General features: G+C 36.9%; 1 non-coding gene across 1 annotated transcript; it reads right to left on the reverse strand.

Annotated features, from left to right (window-relative positions):
- Positions 1-16,143: 16,143 nt before the first annotated feature.
- On the reverse strand, positions 16,144-16,250 carry LOC115032280. The gene has a single exon (XR_003837920.1). It is a non-coding gene; the product is annotated as a U6 spliceosomal RNA (small nuclear RNA).
- Between the last annotated feature and the right edge of the window lie 2,406 nt (positions 16,251-18,656).

The raw sequence follows: 18,656 nt of genomic DNA on the forward strand, positions 1-18,656 counted from the left end.
AGAAGAAGAAGAAGAAGAAGAAGAAGAAGAAGAAGAAGAAGAAGAAGAAGAAGAAGAAGAAGAAGAAGAAGAAGAAGAAGAAGAAGGAAGAGGAGGAGGAGGAGGAGAAGAAGATAGATAGATAGATAGATAGATAGATAGATAGATAGATAGATAGATATCAATGAAACAAAGAAATCTTGTCTTTACAAGAAAATAAATGCTATTAGCTACAAATAATAGAACCCCTCCTTGCCCATGGTCAAGCTTCTCCTTGAAAATATAGCAATTTATACTTATTTTTAATTAATAAAACAGAAAACAATCAACCCAATTAAAAATGGAGTACAGATTAAACCAGAGAACTCTCAAAAGAGGAAATGTGACTTAGAAACACATGAAGAAATATTCAACATCCTTAGTTGTTAGGGAAATACAAACCAACCTACTTTGTGAATTCATCTTACACTACCCAGACTGGCTCAAATCAATAAAATAGATGGCAAATTTCATCCTGGTTAAGACATGGAGTAAGGGGAATTCTCATCCATTTCCAGATGGGAGTGCAAACTTGTACAGTAAGTATTGAAATCAGTTTGGTTATTTCTCAGTAATATTGGAATAGAACTCCCTCAAGATTGAGCTATACCACTCTTGGGCATATACACTATAGGAGTCTTCATTCTACTATAGAAACACTTGCTCAACCATGTTCATTGCTGCTCTACTTATAATAGCCAGATATTGGAAACAGATGAGAGAGTAAAGAAAATGTGATTTGGTTATTACTCAGCTGTTAACAAAAATGAAACTACAAAATTCTCAGGTAAATTAGTAGAGGTAGAAAAAAAATCGTCCTGCATGAGGTAAACCAGATCCCAAAAGACAAATATAGTATGTCAAATAAACGATTCAATATAGTATTCAAATATACTATTCAAATATAGATATATATGAATGATATATGAATTAATTTTATCTTTATATTTTTCATTAAGCAGTCTGTGATCTATAGAACAATGGAGATTAGTTATATCTTAAATGCCTTGGGAGAGGGATGGCTACCCTTAGAAAAGGAAGTTAGAGTCGATAGTTATGGATGGATGGGGAGGGGAACAACTGGAATAGATCTGTCAAATAGTGAGAAGGAAGAAAATGAGGTGAAGGATGAATATAGGGAGGAACAGCTAAAATGGCAATTTAAGGGATTGCATGGAAATCTAATACAGTAGAAGCTTCCTAAAGTTGTACATATTTGAAGGTACTCTAAATGGAATTTTCAAATAACTGGGGAAGCAGAGCCCCAACTGGACATTTTCTATCACCAAATGAAGCTCCCACTTCTTGGACTGTGTTACATCTAATTGAACTGTTGGCAAATGAGTCCCCATGGAGCAACCAAACAACCCAAAATATTTACAAAGCTAATGAATGCATCCCCAAAATGTTGGTAAGACCTGATTGTTGAAGACCACACCTACATAAATCATTGAACATGGGAAGTCAAGTTGGTGCCTACTGAGGATGTTCACATCTATTTACTTGTGCTCACAGTACTAGAAGGTACTCTGCACACTATTAGAGGATTAAAGGAGAAAGCCAGCCCAGCTACAAAGTTTTTTATTGACAATAATGACCTGGCTGCAAGGTATGCTATATTGAAATAGTGACACAAGGCTTGAGGGAGGAACTTACTAATAGCTGATAGTATTTAAGGACTACTCACTGAGCTTGGACCCATACACAACAATTCAAAGTTGTCTAAGATCTCGAGACTACAATACTCAAAGACCTATAGGAAAATCCAATACTGGTTCTGGTGAAGTAATGCATCTATAGCATAATGATATTCTGCTATAATAATATGTGGATGTCTTGCTTAGCAATCATCCAAGATGCTACCTCATGCAACAGATAAAAACAAATACAGAGATATTTGTCTCACTCATGTTTTGCCTTGTCACTCACCACACATATCTCAGGTCTTTTGTGTATATATTATGATTTCCAGTTTTTCATTTTTATGGCCCTTTCACTCATGCTAATGTGTGTTTCTTGAACTCCTTTCTTTGAGTCCTTGCCTTTTATATGTTTGTATTGTCGTATTCTGGTTTGTTTGTATTTTATTACTATTTTAGATGCCTGTTTTTCTTCTAATGACAGAGGGGATGAGAATTTGGGTAGGCAGGGAAGTGGAGAGGATTTGGGAGTACTTTGGGAAGGGGAAAACAAAACCAAAGTCAGAATATATTGAATTAAAATATATTTTCAAAAAATGGGAGTTGTCTATTTTTATTAGTATTTACAAATTTAGATCTGTGTAATGCACAGCTTATGAGTCTAATAAGTATCCAATTAGCTGACGATTTCTTCTTTCACTGGGTCAATTAAAACAAAATAATTGTGTATATTTAAGGAGGAAAAGAAAGCAAGGTTAATATCTCAGATGTTTTCTGTGAATTTCTCATTTTGTTCTATAGAATCGATTGTAAAAATGACTTCTAAGATTTCTCCAGTGATCTGATGGTATAACCTCTAGTGTGAGAGGGAAAATTTAATCTCATTGGATTATTATTTTTTAATAATTTTTGTGATGATAAGATATGTCTGTCTAACAGAATGTGAAGTAAGCTTGGCACTTTGCTGTACGAGTTCCTCCTCTCAGAATTCGAGAGTAATGTAAAATGTCAGTAATCATGTATGTCTTTCTACTATACTGGAGTTTTCTGCTTCAGCATATGTTATTACAAAGAACATTTATAAATATTAGTCTCACATGAGCTAAATTATCCTATGAATAAATTGATTAGAATTGATTATTTACTCTAGCATATGGTTAAGTATGATGACCATAAATCCTGATGTATAAACATACTTGATTGTAAAGATACCAAGTGTCTCTCATTGTTTAAATGCATGTAGAATAATAAGAATGATTTAGAAAGGTGGATGTAGTGTTACTTATGATTAAAAATTAAATGTAATTTAAAACAAATTTGAAAACAATTTTGCTGAAGAAAAGCAAGATGATGGAATTACTTTGAAATCCAGATAAATACTACTTTGAAAAATATCCTGGTTCTTAGAATGTCTTTCGGTGGGAGCAGATTCTTTCTTTCCTCCATGTGGATCCTGGGGATTGTATGCAGGTTGTCAAGTTTGGCAGCAAGTATCATTACAAACTAGACCATATTGTAGGCCATTAAGTTTTTAAATACAAAATAAGTTATAGAATTAATAGAAAAATGTGGTATTTTCCTTATAGTCCTCTAGGTAGAATGACAATCTGCTAACAATTCCTATTCAAAAGCCATTTAAGCATAATAATGTAAGCTGTAGTGATTCTGTTATTTATCATTAGTTTGTAGGTCAGGCAGGTAACTCTTTTAGCCTTTTTGTTTCACTGACCTTTTCTTGGTCCACTTGTTCATCTGTCATTTGTTAGCATAACTGACATGTTTGGTGGTGATCCATCTATTCTCCAACATTAGAGGTGTGACTAGGCTTCAGGCTCTCCAGTTGGCTACTTTAAACTTGCTCATATAATGGGTGGGGGTTGGAGTGGGGAAGGAAAAATAGTTACAGGGTCTCTTAAAGCCTAGTCTGGCATACGATTACTTCTGCTGCTTCCTATTGGCCAAATCATGTCAACAAGTCAAAATGAAAACAGACCCTCCACAGTAGTGTAGAGACCTCAACACACAACTGAAAGGGTACAAACAAAGCAGTGGAAGGAGGTACAGGTAACATTATTTAATTTTTTGTTAACTTCCAGGATTTTCAAAAGCTTCCATCAACCACATCATGCTTGGATCCCAGAACTGAATAGGTCAATCAAAAATGAGAAAAGAGTCTTTTTGGTATGTCTTCTTTGGTTTGTAATATGCTTATATAGTTTTATTAATATGAAATATTTGGGACAAGAAGAAAGGAGAGGTTAGGCTTAATAAATGATATATTTGTATATCAAGTTAACAAGGGAAAAATTAAAAGAATGAATAAGGGCCCCTTTTAAAATATTTTTTATTATGTATTTTCCTCAATTACATTTCCAATGCTATCCCAAAAGTCCCCCATACCCTCCCCCCCCACTTCCCTACCCACCCATTCCCATTTTTTGGCCCTGGCATTCCCCTATACTGGGGCATATAAAGTTTGTGTGTCCAATGGGCCTCTCTTTCCAGTGATGGCCGACTAGGCCATCTTTTGATACATAAGTATGTCTTCTATAAATTTGTAGATATACAAATTAAAAGGCTTTCCCAATACCTAGCATAGAGTTGTGAGGTAGGGGTAAGATAGCTATGAATGACCCCTATGGGCTAAAGGAAGTAAGGAGACAGTCACTGAAGGGTTGCACAGTGCAGTCTCTGCTGTGGACACATGGCATCTTCCCTGTCTTGGGCTGTGGGACTGCTATCAGGTCATGGATATCCTCATGGGGTTCTTCTTCCCCAATTGTTTCTGGTCCAGGTACCACAGGGCTGTGCTTCATCTTTATCTTCTCACCCCATCACCGGCTTCTGAAGATACAGCCGGGTTCTGCCAGTTAATTTGGTGTTTGTACTGGATTCCTTTCTATAAGAAAGTTGAAAGATGGGATTTTTTTTTATATTTTAACAATCTCTGTCCCCTTTAGTTCAGAATGGTAGTATATTCTCACAGATGCTTCCTGAATACCTTTCTGATCTTTCTAAGAATTGAATAAAGAATCAAAGTCTACTGCTTTTGATAGATTCCTCTCAGTTATATTGTTACTTGGGGATGGCTCTGGTGCAACCATGGTCTTATGATTCCTAGAGTTCTTTTGACTAACTCAGAAAGCCTATTAGATAGTTTCTCAATTCTTTCAGATATTTTAACCCCTGACATAATCTTTGTCCCAGCCTGGGGACAGGCAGACAGAAACAGTTCTTTTTTCCAACTGTAGTTATAGGCTATGGTGTTGCTTTTAAACTCTTTCAAATAAGTCAGTTCATCTCATCTCCTTGCCCCATCATCTCACTGAGTTAGAAAAAATTTCCCTCATTAATAGGCCTACTTCTTATTCAATCCTAAAATTTGAGTTTGATACTTTTTCACACTTCCCCAAGGACACCAGACAACTGTTTTGTTCCCTTTCTAGTATTCCATAATACATCACTTTTCATCACTTTTCATCCACTGGTGCTACCTCCATACTGTTCTTCCAGATTTTCTTACTAACTGCTGGCTCTCTATTGTTGCAGTCCTTACTTTTCAGTCATTCCCAAAGCCAATGATGTGTCATATGTTTGTTAAGGCAGCTTCTCTCCTTGAGTTTAATTTCTATGTTCTTAATATATTGTTGCATATTAATCCACACCCTAAGATTAATAAGGAAACCTCTAGAACTATACTTTTTCTCACAAATTTGTAGACTGGCTTGGTAGGTTTGATCTTGGTTGGGCTTATAGACATGTATGAAACACTCTGTGGAATATCTGGGAGTTGCCTGAAATATGACACTTGGGATGTGCTGTTCTTGGGTAGTGGAGGAAATGGATTTATTATACAGCAGACCTGTCTGGGATTGTATGCACAGTACTGGACAAATTAAAGCAGAAATATGCCAGGTGTTTGGTTGTCTTTATTCAGCACCTCGAACCATAAGAGAAATCTACATTCCAGGACTAAAATACAGATTTTACTGCTTAATAAAGGAAACTTAAGACCCTATTGCAAAAGCATGGGAATACAGAAGGAAATGAGTGGAGAATTGGTCCATTTTTGTCATCACTCCTTCATAATCTGTAACTCTCAGAAACTGATTTCCTAGCAGAATGTGGACATTTTCACAGACTTTGCCAGCTTTTGAGAGGAAAATGTGGGGTTGATTTTACAAGTTTCCAATGTTGGGCTCCTAATGTCTTTTGTGTAAGGGAACACAGTTGTGTATAAGTTATACTTGAGACTGTGGCTACATGTGGTCCCATTGCCTATCATTAATGATAATAAACAACTCTAAAATACATTGCAGTTCTTCACTGTGGAAACAATTATTTCAGGGTTTTGTTTTGTTTTGTTGTTGTTGTTGTTTTTGTTTTGTTTTGTTTTGTTTTGGTTTTGGTTTTTTGAGACAGGGTTTCTCTGTGTAGCCCTGGCTGTCCTGGAGCTCACGTTGTAGACCAGGCTGGCCTCGAACTCAGAAATCTGCCTGCCTCTACCTCCTGAGTGCCGGGATTAAAGGCATGTGCCACCATGCCCGGCACTTCAGAATTTTTAATTGACATTCTCATGAACCAATAAAAAATATCTTCCTAGCTCTAAGATTTTCTGCAAAAATTTACTTTCTTAATAAATCTAACTCAAGGTACTGTTAGGCACGACTAACCCATATTTTAGACCAGGAATGACTGAATCACTGTGGCAGTGGGGCTGTGTTTTCAATTTAACTAGGATTTCCTTTTCAGTTTCTTTCTTTTTTCCCCAGCTTTCCTTGTGATCTGCCTTCAGAATAAAGGATTATACCAAGCAAGAAAAGAGACAGCCTTTAACATTTGAACTTCTAAAGAGAAACTTACACAGTATCAAAAGCTTTCACTCTGACACAAACTATAGACTAATCTCAAGGCTTAGCAGGATCGTTCTGCCTTTAGGAACAAAGATGAGTCAGGTTCAGTTGATTGAAAGAAGGATTGGCTTTGGAAAGGAAGGAGAATGTGAGTCCTAGCACGGTGGAAGTCCTTTGTGTTAGGGGAACAACAAAAACCTAAAAACAGTTGGTATTGTTTGTAAGAAGGGGTGTCTATGGAATTACCTGTTCCTCTGAGAAGTTCTGGTAGAGGACCTGGAACAGAAGCATAGCCCTAATTGGGGGACACACAAAAGCATGTAGGTCCTACATCTTCCCAAAGAGAGAAAAAACAAACAAAAACAAACAAACAAATAAACGAACAACAAGAACAGATGGCTATGTCTGAAGATCCCAATAATAGCCAAAGAGCTTAAAGACTTTAGATTCCTTTTAGTTTGCTTGCTTGCTTATTTATTTATTTATTTAAAACAAACAAACAAACAATTGAAAACAGAATCTCGCTTGGTAGCCCAGGTGGGACTTGAGTTAGGGACTCTATAACCTCTACCTCTCAAGTCATGTCATACATTATAGGCATGCATACTGGGAGACACTGTACTTTTGTTATGTGGAACATAGAATACAAGGACCAGGAGGATAAAGGCATGAGAGTTGCTGGGGATGTCCACAGCAGTTAGCTGAATATGTCAACTGAAATACTGTAGCTGGACCAGACAATGGAATTTCCTCTTGTGAAAATGAAAAAGCAGTCTCTTTTTACCTGAACTATTCTAGAGAGTTCTATGTTGCTTGTTTCCTTGAATAGAACTGAGTGAAAAAAAATATAACAAAGTCTGGGTTTACCTTGAAGTAGCATGATCAGTGTTTCTCTTGTCAATAAAAATGAAGTTTGAGAACTAAGTACACTTACAGAAATATTTTAGTTCATTGATTCAGAGGCATGCAATTTTCTACCATGATTTAATGCATTTGAAACTGAGATTCAGCTCAGGATCCATGACATATCAGAATTTAGTTGGCAGTGATTTTCTCCCTTAATGGTAGGTGAAACAACAGCACTATTTTTTTTAACACACGATGGAATCTTAAATTCAATAAAATAGAGTTTAATCAAAGATGTCTTTGTATAGCTGGGATTTGTAAGTTTCACTTACTGCCAGTGAAAGTGCTGGTAATTTAAGACCAATAGCTCAGCTCTTCTTGGTGTTCCTATTTTAGGAAGCAATAACTTTAAAAGTACAGGAAAGTACCCTGTGAAGATCAGGAAGAGCTGCTCAATGATGAATCCAGCACAGATATCATAGTCATGTTTTTTTTCCCAACTAGCTTCAATGTATTTGCACCTGTGGCATAGTTTACTGAGAAATTATCTGCAGTTTGCATCATGCCTCTTATCCACTTGGTGTCAAATAGTGTATCAACATCACTAAAGGGTTTCTAAAGAGGTTCTCTGTACCACCATCAAAGATCCCTGGGTCCTAGGAGCCTTGAGCAACCTTGAGGAAAGCCCTGGGAAATGTTACCTTCTTAGCTTTCCCCTCCATACCTTCATTAAACATGGAGCCTTCTGACCACAAATGAGACTTCTTTTCTCATGCGCTTGAATAAATAGTGACTTCTTAATTGATGTCCACTCCTATAAACCTTCACAGTAAATTGAACACATAGTCACTTTATTCTGTTTCTGGTATCAAATTTCTGAACTTTTATACACAATACTATTACTTCAGTGTGGGGAATGTCATATTATCATTAACATGGACTCTCATTTAATTCTAGTATTTTTATTCTAGCAATTCTTCACAAATGACCCCCATCTTTCTCTAAGTAGGCTTCACTCAGGAATGCAGAGGGGTAGCTCATCCCGATGAGTCCACATTCTAAGCTACTCTGTATCAGAATTCTTTTAGAGATCCACTCCATCCTCACTCAGTTTTGTAAGTTTCAGCCTTCATATTTTGAGTGTTGCTCTCTTTGAGAGGTTGTGGAGTCTGGTTCCTTCTGCTTCTACACTATTTCTCTACCACTGAAGAATCATTCCTATCACAATGTCAACACAAGATGAATCTCCTCCTGTCCATGATGATATTTTCTAAGGTGTAACTTGCTATGGTATTGTGCTGTTGAATCTGTTCCTTGCAGCAACTTAATGTGGACCCATTCAGAGACACTTCTTAGAATTCAACAATTTGAAACACTGTCTTCTCAAAGTATATCCTCGTAATTATGTTCATCATACTCCAAGGAGCCTGAATGCATGTTCAGTCTCAGAAAATGAAAGCATATTAGAAATCATGATGTCACATGAAACCTGAGATCATGTAGAGCATATCTCTTCCTACTGAACCATCTCTACATTCAGAGACTCTAGGGAGATGTTCCAGATTTCTTCCTTTGTGAGAGTGCAACACTAAATTCTTGAAGTTCTCAGAACTTTTCCAAGTGTTATTTTGGAAATCAAATATTCCAATATTTCCATTAGGACATAGAAAAAGGTTAATACATTTAAACTTTCAAAAATAAAGAATAGGCAAATGAAAACACCTTTCTTTTCAAGCACCTGTTATGTCTTTACATAAGTCCATGGAATCCTAGGCTCCCAGTCTTCAAGTCTCCATTACAAACTACCGAAAAGCTACCACTCACCCTGAGAGATACGAAGACTATGTCCAGAAGAAAGACCCAAGAGTGTCCCTTTTAAGAAGAACATACTCACACTTTCTTTTTATTCATTTGTTCTATCCTGTTTTTCCTTCCTCAAAAAATAGACTCCATCTTATGAATAACATTTTTGATGTCTCCAAAGTTAATACACTTGATTTATTAGTGGGATTATATTATAAATTATCCACACTATAGAGAATAACCCAGAGCTTTCTTTTTTTCTGTTCAAAGGATGCCAAAAAACCAGCAGACTTTAAAATAATGATGCAGCTCCACTTGGCTGAATTTTACATAAAAGTATTTTGTCTTGGATGCCATAAAAGAGACTTAGTTACTGAGATATCTAATGTACGTTGTTCTTATAGAGCTGTTTCACTTATAAAGTATGACTCTCTAGCACAGACTTTCTGGATTATATTGAAGTAAAATTTAGAGGCTACATAAGCTGAAACTAAACAATATATGTCTTAAATAAAGCTCAGAGGGGAAATAAATATGAATTCGTGAGAGAAACCTGTTTCAGGCTTTTGATGAAATTTGGTATTGTGGATTCTTTGTTTAGTTTTCTGTTTTGTTGGTTTTGTTGTTGTGGCTGTTTTTGTTACTGTCATGTTATATGGCACACTACAAGGCATACAGTGTAAGAGAACTGGTTTTGATGAACTATTATTATTCATACAATAAACTATTTGGCACTGTTAGCAATTATTTGTTTGCAGACTTTAAAAATTAATTTGATCCCTGTTAGGTCCTAGGAACCTCTTGGGTCCCTAGCATCTGGGACTTTCTAGTGGATACCCCAGTTCCCCATCCCCCATTTCAACAAACTTTCATTCAAATTCCTGACCCTTTGTACTTTTCCATGCCCTGTCTCCTCCCACACCTGATCCTGCCCCTTTTTCCCCTCACCCTCCTCCCTCCCTCCCTCCCTCCCTTCCTCCCTCCCTCCCTCTTAGACTTTTCCCTTCCTCTATCTCTGTGATTATTTTCTTCCCCTTTCTGAGGAGGACTGAGCAACCACACTTTGGTATTTCTTCTTCTTTTGTTTCATATCGAGTTGTATTATTGATATTCCAAGCTTTTTTTTTTTCTTTTCTTTTTCTTTGGGCTAATATCCACTTATCAGTGAGTACGTACTATGTGTGTTTTTTTTTTTTGTGACTGAGTTACCTCATTCAGGATGATATTTTCTAGATCCATCCATTTGTCTGGGAATTTCATGTAGTCATTGTTTTTAATAGCTGAATAATAGTCCATTATGTAAATATACCACATTTTCTGTATCCATTTCTCTGTTGAGGGACATCTGGGTTGTTTCCAGCTTTAGCTATTATACATAATGCTGCTATGAACATAGTAGAGCATGTGTCCTTGTTAGAGCATCTTTTGGATATATGCCCAGGAGTGATATAGCTGGGCCCTCAGGTAGAACGATTTCCAATTTTCAGAGGAAACACCAGACTGAATTCTAGAGTGGGTGGGTTGGGAGCAGGGGAAGAGGGGGTGGAATAGGGGGTTTGGGGAGGGGAAACCAGGAAAGGGGATAACATTGAAATGTAAATAAAGAAAATATCTAATAACAATTAATTTTATCAGATTACTGATAAAGCACAGTGCTCTTCTATATTGTAGATACAAAATAAAGTGAAAACTATATGTAAATTACTTTTGATAATAACATTTATGTGGAGAATGGGATGATGGATTATTTTAGCTTGCTGTTTAATAATCTTGTATTGTGTCTAATTTTTTATAATTGATATATTATCATAAACAGTGCAAATGGTTTTGTGAGTTAAGGATGACAATTGGACAGTTTCTGAGGGGCGGATGTTACTCTCCATCCTTTTACTCCACGGGCCACGAACAATGCCACACAGCTTCTTTGTAATGTGGGTATGGCAGCATTTCATGAACTATTTCCTTAAGAAACTTACCTGCAAATGCTACTTCCTTCTTTCCTCTTACTCTTTACATCTCTAAAGTAGATAGTATGCATTAGTTGATTTTTCACCTAAACATTGCATATGGGTTATTTTAGGGAATTGAAAAGAATAGTTCTAAAATCAACTGGGCATTAAAATATTTTGACATAGTGTATTCTATAATAGTGAGTGCACTCTCAGGATTGTAAGCATATGAATATCAAATAGGATTTACTTTTTTTTTTTAGTTCAGCTAACGACTTTGTTTTGTAGTTTGTTAAATCCATGATCAATAAATTACAATAATCTATAAAAGTCATCGTTAAATACTCTCTAACTATAATTATAAAGAAATATCTGTAAGAGACGACATGAATCTTTAAGCGTGTTTTATAATGTTCATGCTTTTATTAGGATCTTTTCCCATGCTGTATATTCAGTAAGCTATTACTGAACAAGGTAAAATGTCTAAAGTAGTATTTTATACTATAAAATAATATGACAAATTATGCTATAATTCTAGGTTTTTATGCCCCTGTAAAATTGTTTTAGGAAATAATTTTTGGATCCAATCCATAGGCCTTTTTGCACTGAGTCCATATTTTAAAGCACTTTAGTTAGCTTTTATTTTTTCCAAAACAAGACACAAGGAATGCAATACTCCATGTCTTCATTGCTCGCCATGTATGAAGATTTAAGCAGAAGCTGCATGCCACACAAAGATGGTGACTGAGTTAGTAAGGACCATGGGGATGCATTCTGAGTCTCAGCTCTAGCAGGTAGTGTGTGCCTTCAGTGTCAGGATTTGATCCATTTTTAAATACAGATGGCTTATGAGTATGAACAAGTTTCTTTTTTTCCCCCTGCATAAGACAGGAGACCCTTACATTTATGGATCAGAAGATTATTATTTTCAACATTTAAGGATGTCCCTAAAACTGCTGCAAAGAAAAACAAGCAAAATTACCAAGTAAACACATGACTGCATTGACATAATATTCATTCAGATTTTATCTCAAATAGATGTCTTTAAAGAGCCTAAAATATGTTCCAGAACAAAGGGAAATATCTGCTTGTTTATTGTTGGGGAACTCTGTTATTAAAGTCACAGTTGCCCATGTCCAGATAACTCTCCAAGCTTGGCACAAAATCAAGAACCCTTTTTTCACAGTGGGCCTTCTATTTCCCTGCCTAACCTAAATTGCACAGTGTCTCTGAGCATAGACACCCTACCTTATCTGAAGAATGTCACTGTGCAGAGCTCTCTGCAAGCCCTGCATGCTTCAGCACATGTCCGGCTTTAGCTTCTTGCCTATATGATAATTAGGGTCTGTGCTATGATCAATCAGCCCTTACCACTTGTACCCCTAAAAGTCTATATGTACCCCCCCCCGAATAACAAAGTAGAGCTATCTCACTGAATCTGCTTCTGGAAGTCCTTGAGTCATACTCAAGGTCATCCTAACCCTGCTTGCTTCTTCTGCTCCCTCTTTTCTCGTGGACCAGTGGCCAATGAAACTCATAGAGAAGGAAGACTCACTATTCATTTGAAAAAAGTAAAGGCTATTTTGATTACTTTCTAGATGTCTCCCGAAAGCAAATAAGGTTGTAGCAGCAAATATATTTCAATACTACTAAGCAAAGGAGAAGGATAGACATTTTATTACATTAGAAACATAAAATAGAATGCACTTCATCAAAATTAAAAACTTTTGTGTTTAAAACATGTCATTTCTATATGGGGGGGTGTATATACATTTGTATGTGAAGGTATGCACAGCTTTATGCATGTGCATGGAGGCCAGAGGAGAAATGTTCTGTGCCCTGCTCTATCTACCTCATTTCTTTGGGTCAAGGTCTCTCTCTTTCTGAAACTGTGAAAATCTGAGAGACAGTTTGTACTACCCACAGCTCCAAGATTGCAGTTTTTCCTGGCCATGGTTGGCTTTCTAAAAATGTGGCTGCTAGGGATTTTAACTCAAGTCCTTATTCTTGCACAACAAGTGCCCTTACCCACTGAGCCATCCCCAGGCACGCACCCCCCCATGATTTAGAAAGGGAAACAGCACTAATAGAATTGGGGAAAATACTTACAAAGCATCTATATGGTAAGATACTCGTATCTGAAACACGTAAAGAATCTTACAGCGGATCATAAAAATATAAAAAACCTAGTTAAAAACATTCAAATAACTTTCTGAATGGCTATCAACCTAAAGAGATGCATAAATTGTCAATATGTACCTTAAAATATGCTTGATGTTATCAACCACCAGAAAAATAACACACAAACATGCCTCCCAAAACTGAATAATTGAACATACATAGTTATGAAACTTTTAGTCATAAGGAAAAAAAGGAGAGGAAAAATAGATAACTCAAATATTTTCCTACTAATGAATGGATAACAAGAGGTGCAGGGTCTGGAGATTGGCTTGGTGATTAAGAAACAGTGCTTGCTCCTTAGTTCAATTGCCAGTACTTACTTCACGTGAATCACAACTACCTGCAACTACAGTTCCAGGGAATCTCACAGCATTTTATGGTCTTTGAATAGACCCATGCATGTTTTATCCACACCCACACCAGTCACTCATTCATTCAGTCTGTCTGTCCTTTATCTCCCCTATCTCCTTCCTCTTTTATCACTCTCTGTCTTTCTCTGTTTCTCTTTCTCTCTACACACACACACACACACACACACACACACACAGGCAAAAAATGCTCATGTATACTCACACAAATAAAAATAAAACAAATCTTTAAAAACATGACAATTAGCTAGAGCTACACAAACAAGCTTTTCCCTTTTGGTGAAAGTTGTAAATATTAAGCCATTTTTATAGTATCACTTCTGCCTATCTACTAATGCTGGAGGTCTTTCCCATCAACTAGCTCCTTTGCCAATTTATATCTCCAGGATCTTAACATGTTCATTACAGAGGTCTTTAACTTCTTGGTTAAATATTTCTATGTATTTTAAAGCAAGTTTTAAATTTATTTATTTATTTATTTATTTAATTTTATGTGTATGGGTGTTTTACCTACATGTATGTCTGTGCATCCTGACCATGACTATTCCATGTGGCAGCCAGAAGACAGTATTAGATACTCTGAGACTGTTATGAACTGTGGTGTGGGAATTGGGAATTACTGGAACCAAGTTCCTGGAAGAGCAGCCAGTGATCTTAACTATTGAGCAAAATCTAAAGGCCCTCCTAGGCAATTTTGAAGATATCATCTGTGATTTGTAATTTTTTCTGTTTTCTTTCTTAGAAAGTCATTTTTAGTATGTATATGCTAATCTTTGTATATTGATCCTGTATTCTGCTATTTTGCTGAACATCTTTATCAATTCAAGTAAGTTTGATGGATCTTTATGGTCTATTAAGTATAGGATCATATCATCTACAAAGAGATATAATTTGATCTTCCTTTCTAATTTGTGTCGTATTTATTTATTTATTTTAAATATTTTATTAGATATTTTATTTACATTTCAAATGTTATCCCCTTTCCTAGTTTCCCCTCTGAAAATCCCCTGTCCCTTCCCCCTCCCCCTGCTCCCCAACCCACCTACTCTGATTCCTGGCCCTGGCCTTCCCCTATACTGGGGCATAGAGCCTTCACAGGACCTAGGGCCTTTCCTCCCATTGATGGCTGACCAGGCCATCCTCTGCTACATATATAGCTAGAGCAACAAGTTCTACCATGTGTTTTCTTTGATTGGTGGTATAGTTCCAAGGAGCTCTGTGGGTACTAGTTAGTTCATATTGATGTTTCTCCTATGGGACTTCAGATCACTTCAGCTCCCTGGGTACTTTCTCTAGCTCCTTCATTGGGGACCTTGTACTCTGTCCAATGGATGACTATGAGCATCCACTTCTGCATTTGTCAGGCACTGGCATTGCCCCTCAGGAAACCTATATCAGGCTCCTGTCAGCAAGCTCTTGTTGGCATCTGTCATAGTGTCTGGGTTTGGTGGTTGTTTATGGGATGGATCCCCAAGTGGGGTAATCTCTGGATGGTCATTCCTTCAGTCTATGCTCTGAACTTTGTCTCTGTAAATCCTTCCATGGGTATTTTATTCCCCCTTCTAAGAAGGATTCTGAATTTCTGGGCTAATATCCACTTATCAGTGAGTGCATATCATGTGTGTTCTTTTGTGATTGGGTTACTTAGAATGATATCCTCCAGATCCATCCATTTGTCTAAGAATTTCATAAATTCATTGTTTTTAATAGCTGACTAGTACTCCATTGTGTACATGTACCACATTTTCTGTATCCATTCCTCTGTTGAGGGACATCTGGGTTCTTTCCAGTTTCTGGCTATTATAAATAAGGCTGCTATGAACATAGTAGATCATGTGTTCTTATTACATGTTGGAGCATCTTCTGGGTTTATGCCCAGGAGTGGTATTGCTGGAGCTTCCTGTAGAACTATGTTCAATTTTCTGAGGAACGGCCAAACTGATTTCCAGAGTGGTTGTACAAGCTTGCAGTCCCATCAGAAATGGAGGAGTGTTCCTCTTTCTCCACATCCTCGCCAACCTAGCTGTCACCTGAGTTTTTGATCTTAGCCATTCTGACTGGTGTGAGGTGGAAACTCAGGGTTGTTTTGATTTGCATTTCCCTGATGATTAAGGATGTTGAACATTTTTTTTTTTAGCTGCTTCTCAACCATTTGGTATTCCTCAGTTGAGAATTCTTTGTTTAGCTCTGTACCCCATTTTTAAATAGGGTTGTTTAGTTTTCTGGAGTCCAACTTCTTGAGTTCTTTATATATATTGAATATTATCCCCTTATTGGATTTAGGATTAGTAAAGATCTTTTCCCAATCTTTTTGTTGCCTTTTGGTCTTATTGACTGTGTCCTTTGCCTTACAGAAGCTTTGCAATTTTATGAGGTCCCATTTGTTGATTCTTGATGTTACAGCACAAGCCATTAGTGTTCTGTTCAGGAATCTTTCCCTTGTGCTCATATCTTCAAACCTCTTCCCCACTTTTTCCTCTATAAAAAAAATATGGAATTCTTCATGGATTTGCATGTCATCCTTGCGCAGGGGCCATGCTAATCTTCTCTGTATCATTCCAATTTTAGTATATGTGCTTCTGAAGCAAGCACAGTATTTATTTGTATTGTTGTATTGTGCTAGCTAAAACTTTGAGCATTGTAATGAATACAGGTAAGAGAAATTGGCACCTCTGTTTTATTTTAGAAGAAAATTTTCAGTTTTTCCTCAGTTACTATATCATTGACTGTAGGTTTGTCATATATAATCTTTATTATATTGAAATAGACTCCTGCTATTTCTTTTAGGAATTTTTGTCATGGAGGGGTAGCAAACTTTGTTGAATGCCTTTTCTGCATAAATTGAAAAATTGCCCTGAGTCTATTTATGGACAGAACCACTCACTGATTTTTCACATGTTGATTTAATCTTTCATTCCAGGAATAAAACTAATTTGCTCACTAATATTATATTAATGTTTTCCAGAATTTGATTTGATATGTATATTCTTGAAATGGACCAGAGAAAGTCTGCTCTTGTATACCCACTCATCATTCATTCTGTATCCAGCATGCAGGTTTTAAACATTTTTAGTGTATGGGAATTTTGCCTGTATGTACATATTTGTACCATGTGTACACATGGCGCCTGTGAAGGCTACAGGGCAATGGGTCTCCTGGAACTTGAGATACAGGAAATTGTGAGATGTCATGAGAGTGCCGTGAATTGAATCTGGGTCTTCTGGATGAGAAGCCAGTGATTGCTAAGCCTTTTTTCAGCCCTTCTTCTTTATATATCTAGAAGAAAACCTACAGAAACCAAGATATGGTGAGATCATCTATCGCATATTATAATATGCAAAATTATTCAGGGTGTAAGTACTCACTTGTGATGGTTTGTATATGCTTGGCCTAGGGAGTGGCACTATTAGGAGGCATGGGCTTGTTGGAGTAGGTGTATCACTGTGGGCATGAACTTTAATACCCTTGTCCTAGCTGCCTGGAAGTAGTGTTCTACTAGCAGCCTTCAGAGGAAGATGCAGAACTCTTAGCTCCTCCAGCACTGTACCTACTTGGATGCTGCTATGCTTCTTCCTTGATGATAATGGACTAAATAAAACTCTGAACCTGTAACCCAGCCCCAATTAAATGTTGTCCATAAGAGTTGCCTTGGTTATGGTGTCTGTCCACAGCTATGAAACCCTAGCTAAGACATCTCTATACCCCCACACAAGAGAAATAATGACATGAATGAAGAAGAAAATCTACAGACACTAAAACTGGTACAGATCAGATGGAGTTACTTGACAACAACTTTTAGGCACTCACAGTAAAAATGCCTCTGTAACATTATGACTCCTTGAAGCAAATAAATTTCTAGAAAGCCCCAATGAAAAAAGAATCATAAGAACTCAGAAGACACTGTAGAACTGACAAATATAAGATCAGAAAATAATGGACTTGTCTCTGTATCCTGGATAAATACAAGTCCCATTGCTTCTCTCACTCAATGCCTAACTTTCCCAAACGAATACCAAATTATTTTTGCTTCTGAATTTCCGGTTTTGAACCTAGAATAATGTACCCATCTGTAGAATGTTTAAAACATATGGAGATTTACAAGGATAATTGCTGTAGGCCCCCCTTTCACACTAGTACACAAGATATGGGAAAAAACCCTAACTCAGCTCCTCTATTAGGAAAGTACTCCTGATTCTCTACCTACCTATTGCCAGATCTACATGTAGCCTGACGCCTCATCTATGTGGCTAAGGGGTATTCCTTAGCTCTGTTGGATAAGGCTTTCTATGTGTGATCTATTGGGAGAAGAGTGTCGTCATCTCTGAAAGTAGCCCTGGCCTGTGTTCTGCAAGAAAGCACAATGAATTCTTTGGGTTCCCAGAGTGAACTATGGTGGGACGATGCCTCTGTTTGCCATTGGGACTTTAGGAGAAGCAGTAGCCACTGCTTACCTCTTACCATGGAAGGAATTTAAGAAACAGTGATCTAAGTTTTATGAGGGTTGTCTATGGAAATTTTATTCAGACTCTTGTTCTACAGCATCTTTGAGAACCAAAATACTTTAGACACCATAGATATACAAAAACCAACTTAAATGTAGGTAATAGAAAACTACCTCCAAAGTTTTAGACATCTCTAGAGTTTCTGAGTACCTCTAGAGTATTGATTGGTAAGGGTTTTCCTCATTATAAAGCCAGCATTTCGGACAGGAGGGCAACTTTTCCTAGTACACAGAGATTGACAGAGAGATTTGAGGAAAATGAAACTATCAGGCAGAAACTAAGCAAACAGAGTAACAGGATAATTCTTCAAAAATAGACTCCAGAGTAGAGTTAGATGACTTATTTAACAGATAATTCAAAGTAATTCTCACAAAGAAGCATACAGAGTTCCAAGAAATGATGCATGAATAAAGAGTTTCACTGAGGATATAGAAAATATTTAAAAAAATGTACCAAGCAGAAATCACAGGGCTGAAGAACACAATTTATACTTGCA

This window comes from Mus caroli, chromosome 10, assembly GCF_900094665.2.
Source record: "Mus caroli chromosome 10, CAROLI_EIJ_v1.1, whole genome shotgun sequence".
Classification (NCBI taxonomy): domain Eukaryota; kingdom Metazoa; phylum Chordata; class Mammalia; order Rodentia; family Muridae; genus Mus; species Mus caroli.